General features: G+C 33.1%; 1 long non-coding RNA gene across 1 annotated transcript; it reads right to left on the bottom strand.

The window, feature by feature from the left end:
- Positions 1 to 7,591: 7,591 nt before the first annotated feature.
- LOC125779013 (uncharacterized) lies at positions 7,592 to 7,846 on the bottom strand. The gene is made up of 2 exons (XR_007423077.1): positions 7,776 to 7,846; positions 7,592 to 7,721 (listed from the first exon to the last, which is right to left on the bottom strand). It is a non-coding gene; the product is annotated as an uncharacterized LOC125779013 (long non-coding RNA).
- Positions 7,847 to 8,022: the final 176 nt, after the last annotated feature.

Below are 8,022 nucleotides of genomic sequence, written 5' to 3'. Positions count from 1 at the left end.
TTGGGGTATGATTGAATCACAGGTACATCAACATGTTCTGAGTATCATAAAGATACTTTAAATTTTGGTTATTATCAGAAATCTTTAATCTTTGAAGTTCTGTTCGAAGAAACCTATCTTTGATGTTTACATATACAATGATTCCCATCGAAAATAGCTATTAAATTTATTGTGTTTCAATTATTTCAATTATTTTGGAACATATCTACAATGCAAAGCGAGGTCTTACTGTAATTTGTTTTTTCCATAGACATTATAGAAATATTAGCAATATAATTGGTAACGTATTCGGCTTGGAGATTAGGAGAACATTTGGACTGATTTAAAAAATTTTTAGCACTGAACAGTATTGTTCTAAGATAATATTCACATTCACACAATGCACTAATATAAATAAATATTTACCATTAAATAGAAATAAGACTTGAAAATCTTAAAAATACCTTCAAATACGGAGGATTGGCTTCATTTTTGATACTAAACCACTTTCTGATCAAAAAAGTATGTCTACGCAATTTCGTGAAAATGTATTACATGTTGAGCAATATTTTTTTTTTATTGAAACAAAACAAGGATATAGTTTTACATTTCATTCAAATTGCAACTAGTGACCAATTTAAACTAATAAGCAATATTTTTCATAATTTATAAGGTACAACAATAAAAGCTCTATTAAAAGTTTTATTCAAAAACTACACTTTGTATTAAAAACTAAATATGATAATATTTGTTATTTGCTTAAAATGTCATGAAACGTTGTTCTTTTCAGTCTGCGCCTGCTATTTCTAGTTTCTCCCAGTTGTCGGACTTCAGCCTTTACGTGATTTTGTAACCTTGTAGCATGTTTCGATGCCGTTTCATGAATGACTTCCCGGACCATTTTTATGCGGAGATCACGATGTAGATCTGAATTGCGTATGTACCACGGGGCATTTACAATTCTTCTTACAATTACACCCTATAGGCCATCTAACGTTTTAAATTTGAATTATCTATATTTCGACATTGGAAATGTCAAATACCATTCGGAAAGTGACAGATATTCAGTAAAAAGTCTAAAATTTACGAAATGGGTCGCTATTCACTATTCTACAGTTCGCAGATTGGGCAGACGATCGTTTGACCGAAGATGGTCAATTTTACCAAAAAATCATCTTTTCGGACGAGGCTCATTTCCACCTCGATGGTTACGTTAACAAGCAGAATTATCGCATTTGGGGCACGGAAAACCCGCACGTAATTGTCGTGAAGCCAAGGCACCCAGAACGAATCACTGTATGGTGCGGGTTTGGTCTGGTGGAGTCATCGGCCCATTTTTCTTCGAAAATGAAGAAGGAACCACCGTAACCATCAATGGTGAGCGATATCGCGCAATGTTAACCGAATTTTTCTTCAAGCAAATTGAAGAGGAAGACTTGGACAACCTTTGGTTCCGCTATAAAAACGCAGCAAACGTTATACTCAATCTTTTACGCCCTATCTTCGAAATTTAAAATTGTATATGGCTCACCCTATATTTTGGACAAAATAGGCAACAGTGAGATTGGACAATATGACAAGGCCTCTTGGGCGCTTTTTCGGGTTTTTGTACCATAATGATTTCAGATACCTTCCATGACAATGGGACGCATCTGAGATCTAAGCAAGCGTTTATTATCGATGTAAGTTTTTCTAACGATTTTATAGTTAGATTTTTTATTACATCAGCAGTCAACAAGTCGAAGCCGGGATCTTTTTTTGGCTTAAATCTAGATTTAATGATATTTTCCACTTCTTCAATTGATGCTCGTTGGATTTCTCCTACCTATTGCGATCCTTCCAGTTGCGATACAGTTCCATGGAAAACAAAGAGACTAAACGTTTTAGTTAGTTTCTCTGAAAAAACTTCCGCTTTTTCTTCGTCGCTTTTGGCCCAGGATCCGTTTGGCTTTCTGAGGGGTGTATTAGACAATATTAGTTTTCTTGCATTTTTTCTGCTTTCCAACGGGTATAATCGGAATGTTTGTTTGGCGTTAATTTCTCAATATAATTTCAAATATTTTGATTCGTGAATAACTTTGTTTTGGTACTGAGAACCTTGGTTAAATTGTTCAATTCTGTTTTGTACGCGTGATTTGCCATTTTACGTAATTTTCCCTTTTTCTTTATAAGATCTAAAATGTTAATGGATATTTAGTATAAAAGTTTTTTTTGTTAGGAACAGGAGTACTTTTCTAAGCCGATTCTTGAATAGTTTTCGTAAATATATGAACTTCATCTTCTAAAATATATTGAGTTGTTATATTTACTTTAACATCAATATTTTTATCGAGCACAACTTTGAAAAACTCCCAGTCCGTATGTCTATTAGAGAGATAAGGTGGGAGTCGATTTCTTTTAGATGGCCATTTACATAGGGTTAGATATACTGGCGAGTGGTCCGAATTTAAGTCCAATCCATTTTCCATGGTAATGAAGGTCTTGAATATTTGTCGAGTGATAAAAAAGTCGATCAAGTCAGATAATTTTCTTGTGTCGGAAAGCCAGTAAGTCGGCTTGCCAGTAGACATGAAGTCGCGTCCAGTGGACATAGCAGCTTTAAATAGCTCTCTTCTCTTCGGTGTCGTAACTCTTGAACCCCATTGGGAGTCTTTTGCGTTAAAATCACCACCCATGATGAATTTCCCATGGTGTTTTAGTATAAGTTCTGTGTATAAGTCCATTTAATTATTGTGTCTAGGTGGTCTATATATTGCGGTAATACTTACTTTTCCGAAACTAGTTTCAACCGAAATGGTCGTGGTTTGGAATTCTGGGATATATTATATTAATTTCTTCGTAGTGGGGAATACTATCTCTGATAATTATGGCACTCCCCAATCCTCCCTCTCGCATTATTATTTGGGTGGTTCGAGCAATACGTCTTGTAGTTTTTCAATTTAACAAAAATCTCATTTGTAAAATAGGTTTCTGATATAAAACAAATATCAATTTTTTCAACATGGAGTAATGTCTCTGATTCTTTGTTACGTTTGAGTAAGCCATTTGCATTCCATGTCATAATTTTTACCGGTTTCATTTTTGCGTCTTACTTTCTTTTTGCTGTCGCTCTAGTTGAGTAAGTCGTTCATGGGTAAGTTTATTTTGCTCTTCTAGCTTATTAAGCTTGTTGAGAATTATCGATAAATTATTGGTAATATTACTAATAGCATTTGAATTTGTTTGGTTTGCAGACTTATACCATGTTCAGACCGAAAATTCAAAAGATTAGATTACATTTAATCATTTCATAACCCAACAGTGTTCTCACTGCCGTTAGAAAGATCAAAAAACAGCTGTTATTGTCATTCATGAAGTCACATCGCTTAATATTTATCAAAAGAAAAGATTGTCATATAGTATTTTGAAATAAAAGCCGTCTTTTTTTAATATTTTCCATATAATAGAAATAATGGATGCATTTTTTCATTTGTTTGGTCGATTTTCAGGTGAAATTAGATTCATTGCTTGAAAAAAAAATTTGTTTGTTTACATTTTTTTCCCTCTGTAGTGTCTAAATCGGCTGTGATAATGTAACAGATTTCCAGTGCTGACAAGTAAATTGCGCAAAATCAGAGTCGCACAGAGAGATTTAGCGTGGATCAGTTTCAAATCATTTCAATGAAGTGATTTGGAACTGTCATTTTTGTATGGCGAAATCTTGATAAATTTTTAAGATTAGTGGGATAATCCATTCAACAGCCGAAATCGTGTGATTAAGTGTCGGTCTGAACATAGTATTATGTTGTTGTACATGATTACTACCTTTAATTATGCTGGCAAATGAGGGTTTTCCAGATTGCTGACTTATACTATGTTCAGACCGACACCTAATCACACGATTTCGGCTGTTGCATGGATTATCCCACTAATCTTAAAAATTTATCAAGATTTCGCCATACAGAAATGACAGTTCCAAATCACTTCATTGAAATGATTTGAAACTGATCCACGCTAAATCTGTCCGTGCGACTCTGATTTTGCGCAATCTATTTGTCAGCACTGGAAAAATACTAGTCAGCACTGGAAATCTGTTACGTTATCACAGTTGATTTAGACACTACAAAGGGAAAAAAATGTAAACAAACAAATTTTTTTTAAAGCAATGAATCTAATTTCACCTGAAAATCGATTTAACAAATGAAAAATGCATCCATTATTTCTATTACATGGAAAATATTAAAAAAGACGGCTTTTATTTCAAAATACCATATGACAATCTTTTCTTTTGATAAATATTAAGCCATGTGAATTCTTGAATGACAATAACAGCTGTTTTTTGATCTTTCTAACCGCAGTGAGAACACTGTTGGGTTATGAAATGATTAAATGTAATCTAATCTTTGAAATTTTCGGTCTGAACATAGTATTACATTAGTAACTTCCTTCTGAGGAGCAATAGAAGCGGTAGTACTTAAGCGTTTTGGTTGTTGGTTATGCTCTTTATCTTTTTCGGTTTAGCAATATAAGCCATATAAAGTCAACAGGTAAGACCAAATATATGTATGCATTAGTGACAGGGAAAGGTCTTGTCGGATTTCAGTTACTTTTGATATTAATCTAAAGTATGCAAGAAAATATTTTCAGAAAACTTTATAACATACACACTTTTTTAAGTGTTTTAATTGGCACGCCTTGAGCTCGCGATCAAATCGAGCTTCTATACTTTGACATGGGCACGAAACATCGTTTAGGTGTCGTTAATTGCACTTTAAGCGAGTATCTCCATAGATGCTATTCGATTCTTTCTGAACGGCAAATTAAAAAAGAAAACGACGTTTTCAGTTAATACCGATCTTTATTATCACCTTCAAAATATTTTCCATACACTTGTTATGAGCCCGGCTGATATGGAATTCAGAGCGAACTTAGGCGACAAAAATGTTGGCACCAAAACTAATGTGCTGCGAATAAGTCAGTCAAATTCATTTGCCAAAGATTTAATGATAATTAAATGGCTTTTAAATAAGGTTTGTTGCAAATTCATAAGTTATTTTCGTTTAAAAAAGGGAAGTATTTTTTTAATTAGTTGATTAGCACGAAGTCTACGTTTCCTTGCTGTAGATAGTTATCAATAATATATATATTTTATATCAAAAGTTTTTAAATGTGATGAACACCAGTTTTTTGAAAATAGATAGAACACAAATGACTGAAGAGCAAAACGCTTCAAAAATTTAACTTCACTCAAGAAGTATATTCTTAGAAATAGTACATTTTAATGACCCTTCAAGTTGAAACACTCCCCACGCTTCCTTAATTAATTTTTACTGTTTCCAAATCGTAGGTTGTCTCGTGTAGTTTCGGGGGCTCCACAAATTTTTCACACATACAATACATAAAATATAAAACCCAACAATTAACCTCTTTTCGTAAGAGAGTTTTTTAAGCGTCGGGATCTAAAACTGCTCAGCTCTAGAAACAAAAATTTCAACAGCTAAGAGTTAAATACGTTATATCCATACGTTATAGCCCTTTACGATTTTATTTATTGAGAGAAAGCAACATAGTCTTTTTAATTTCGAAAACTGAGTCAGATAATCCAATGTGCAGGAATGGGAACTAAAATCATGACATACGCGACGGAATGCTTCGTTTTGATCTACAACATTTTAATAGTAAGGGAAGAAAAGTGAACCACGATATTAAATATAACTTCAGATAGGAGAAAAAAACTTCAAACTGTTCCATTCAGGTTTTCTACTAAGAATATAATGCAAAGCATTTCCTTACGACTACTGTATGAAGGTCTTAACCTAGAATCCCATCGGAAATGCTCTAAGACAGACTCAAACTTGTCATAATGAATTTGGTATACCAATATAGGTTCTAATTCAAGTTGTAAAAAGTATTTAGGTAACATAGGGATCTCTAAATTCTATAGACCAAACAAATAACACTGAGAACACCTTTTGCTTTCGGGACTGAAGACTAAAATTAAACTTAGGTTCATAGTAATACCCAAATAAACAAACCCTGCAAGACGGGTAGCTGTTAGCAAACGTGTAAGCGAATTGTTATTGTTCACTTTTGCTTTCGTTAAAATATTTGTTACTTTTGTTCAGAGAGTGGGAAAAAAGTAACACATAGCTATTTGATGTTCAATGGTTAATATCGCATGCTGCCTTGTTCTAACAGAATACACACATTTGTTAGCAAATCTCTTCACAGTATGTTACGGGTAACAAATTATTTTGTTAGCGCTTAGCTTACCCATGTGTTATGGATAACAAAAAGTATTTGTTACCCGAATATCTGTTAAAGAGGACATAGACGGGCACACATGTGCGTTCGATCTGTGTGAATTCGTTTGCCCATACACGACACACAAATCCATTTTGCGTTCGTTCTTCACACAGTTAACATGTGCGACAGGCAAGCGGAACATTTCTTCGAATTTATTTCTAATGTAGCACTTTTATCTATTTCTTTGTATTTCGTTAATAAGTTATTCCAACTTTTATTTTTCTCAATATTATTTTTATATTTATCACTTTTCGTTTGCCAAATTGCGAATTAATTTTTTATAAGATCAATAAATTCAGATACGAAATCTTTATTAAGGGGAGAGCCTGCTTTAGAAGCTTCAAACAATCGCTTAAATCTCTTTAAAAATTATCTAACAAACAAAGTTATAGATTGGAACTCTAAATATTGTCGAAGCTAGAAGGGAAATAGTGTCCGAGCGTCAGACAGATACATACATGAGCGCTTGGGAAAAAAGCGAAAAGCGCGATTTCTCGGTTTTTTTATTTTTACGATTATTTTAATTGGCGGGCAAAGTTGGAATTGGGCAAAGTTTATTATCTTTGGCATAAAATTATCTTCTATTTAAACTAAAAAAAAACTAGGAAAAGTCAAGTTTGAACATATTTTTAAACAAAATAAAGTAAATTTTTTTTTGGAATTTTCTTAGTTTAACTAGAAGATAAGTTATTAAAAAACATGAATCTCTTTGAATTTTTTGTTCCTGATAAATGTATATGCGAGATGCATCGGGTAATTGCTTCCTAAAGGCAGAATATCAAAGATTTCGTATTCAAAAAATTTGTGAAAGATGTTCGAATATATGACTATAAAGCCTAGAAATTTCGCTTGAATCAATTATTTCTTTCCCTCCCAAAAAAATCCTAAAAAAAAATCGATTTTTTGATGCCTCTAAAGCAGTCTCTCCCCTTAACACTTGCAATTGTCCGCGATCTTCACTGCTCGGCGACACGAGAGAAATGAGATTTTGTGCGCTCACAACGCCATACACGATAAACATGCTCGCGCACCGATCGTAAAAAATCAAACATTTTCGCGAACATGGATCGGTACGCGAACAAGCCCATACACGAGTAAACCGCATGTTTACACATACCGATCGAACGCACATGTGTGCCTGTGTATGGCCGCTATTAGTGTTATTATTTTGGTTATCAGTTTGTTACCTTTAACATATAAGCATGTTAGGAAGAACAAGCAGTAACAAGATTATCTGTTACCCATTTGTTACTTCTAGCAAATTAAATTCTTTTAAATAAAACTCAGTTTTTTTATTATTTCTCTTTATTTAATAATAAAATCAAAATAAAATGCACAATCTATAACAAATATTTGAATTAAATATACACTATTTAACTTTAATAATTTAAAACATACTCCATTATTTGGTTGCTGCACGCAATAGATTTGAATTTTACCAATGGTCCAAATGATTTCTGTAATATTAAAATTTTTAATTATACACACAACATTAAATTCACAATGCTTACCTTTTTCTCCTTGTTAACCTCTTTCGTTTTCTCTATATAAAAGAAATTAATAATATATATATATAAATTAGAAATTAATTATAAAATATCATATTAGGGGTATTCTCTTGCTCTTGCAAACCCCGGTGCACGGTGCAAGCATTGCAAATTTACAACGGCACAACAACAAACACACGCAGAGAAATATTTGCAAGGGCTGTGAAATATGTCAGACGAAAACTCGTGTATATTAGCGTGCAATGTCACG

This window comes from Bactrocera dorsalis, chromosome 5 (assembly GCF_023373825.1).
Source record: "Bactrocera dorsalis isolate Fly_Bdor chromosome 5, ASM2337382v1, whole genome shotgun sequence".
NCBI lineage: Eukaryota > Metazoa > Arthropoda > Insecta > Diptera > Tephritidae > Bactrocera > Bactrocera dorsalis.
The sequence above is the reverse complement of the archived record's forward strand: the minus strand, read 5'-3'. Positions and strand labels throughout refer to the sequence as shown.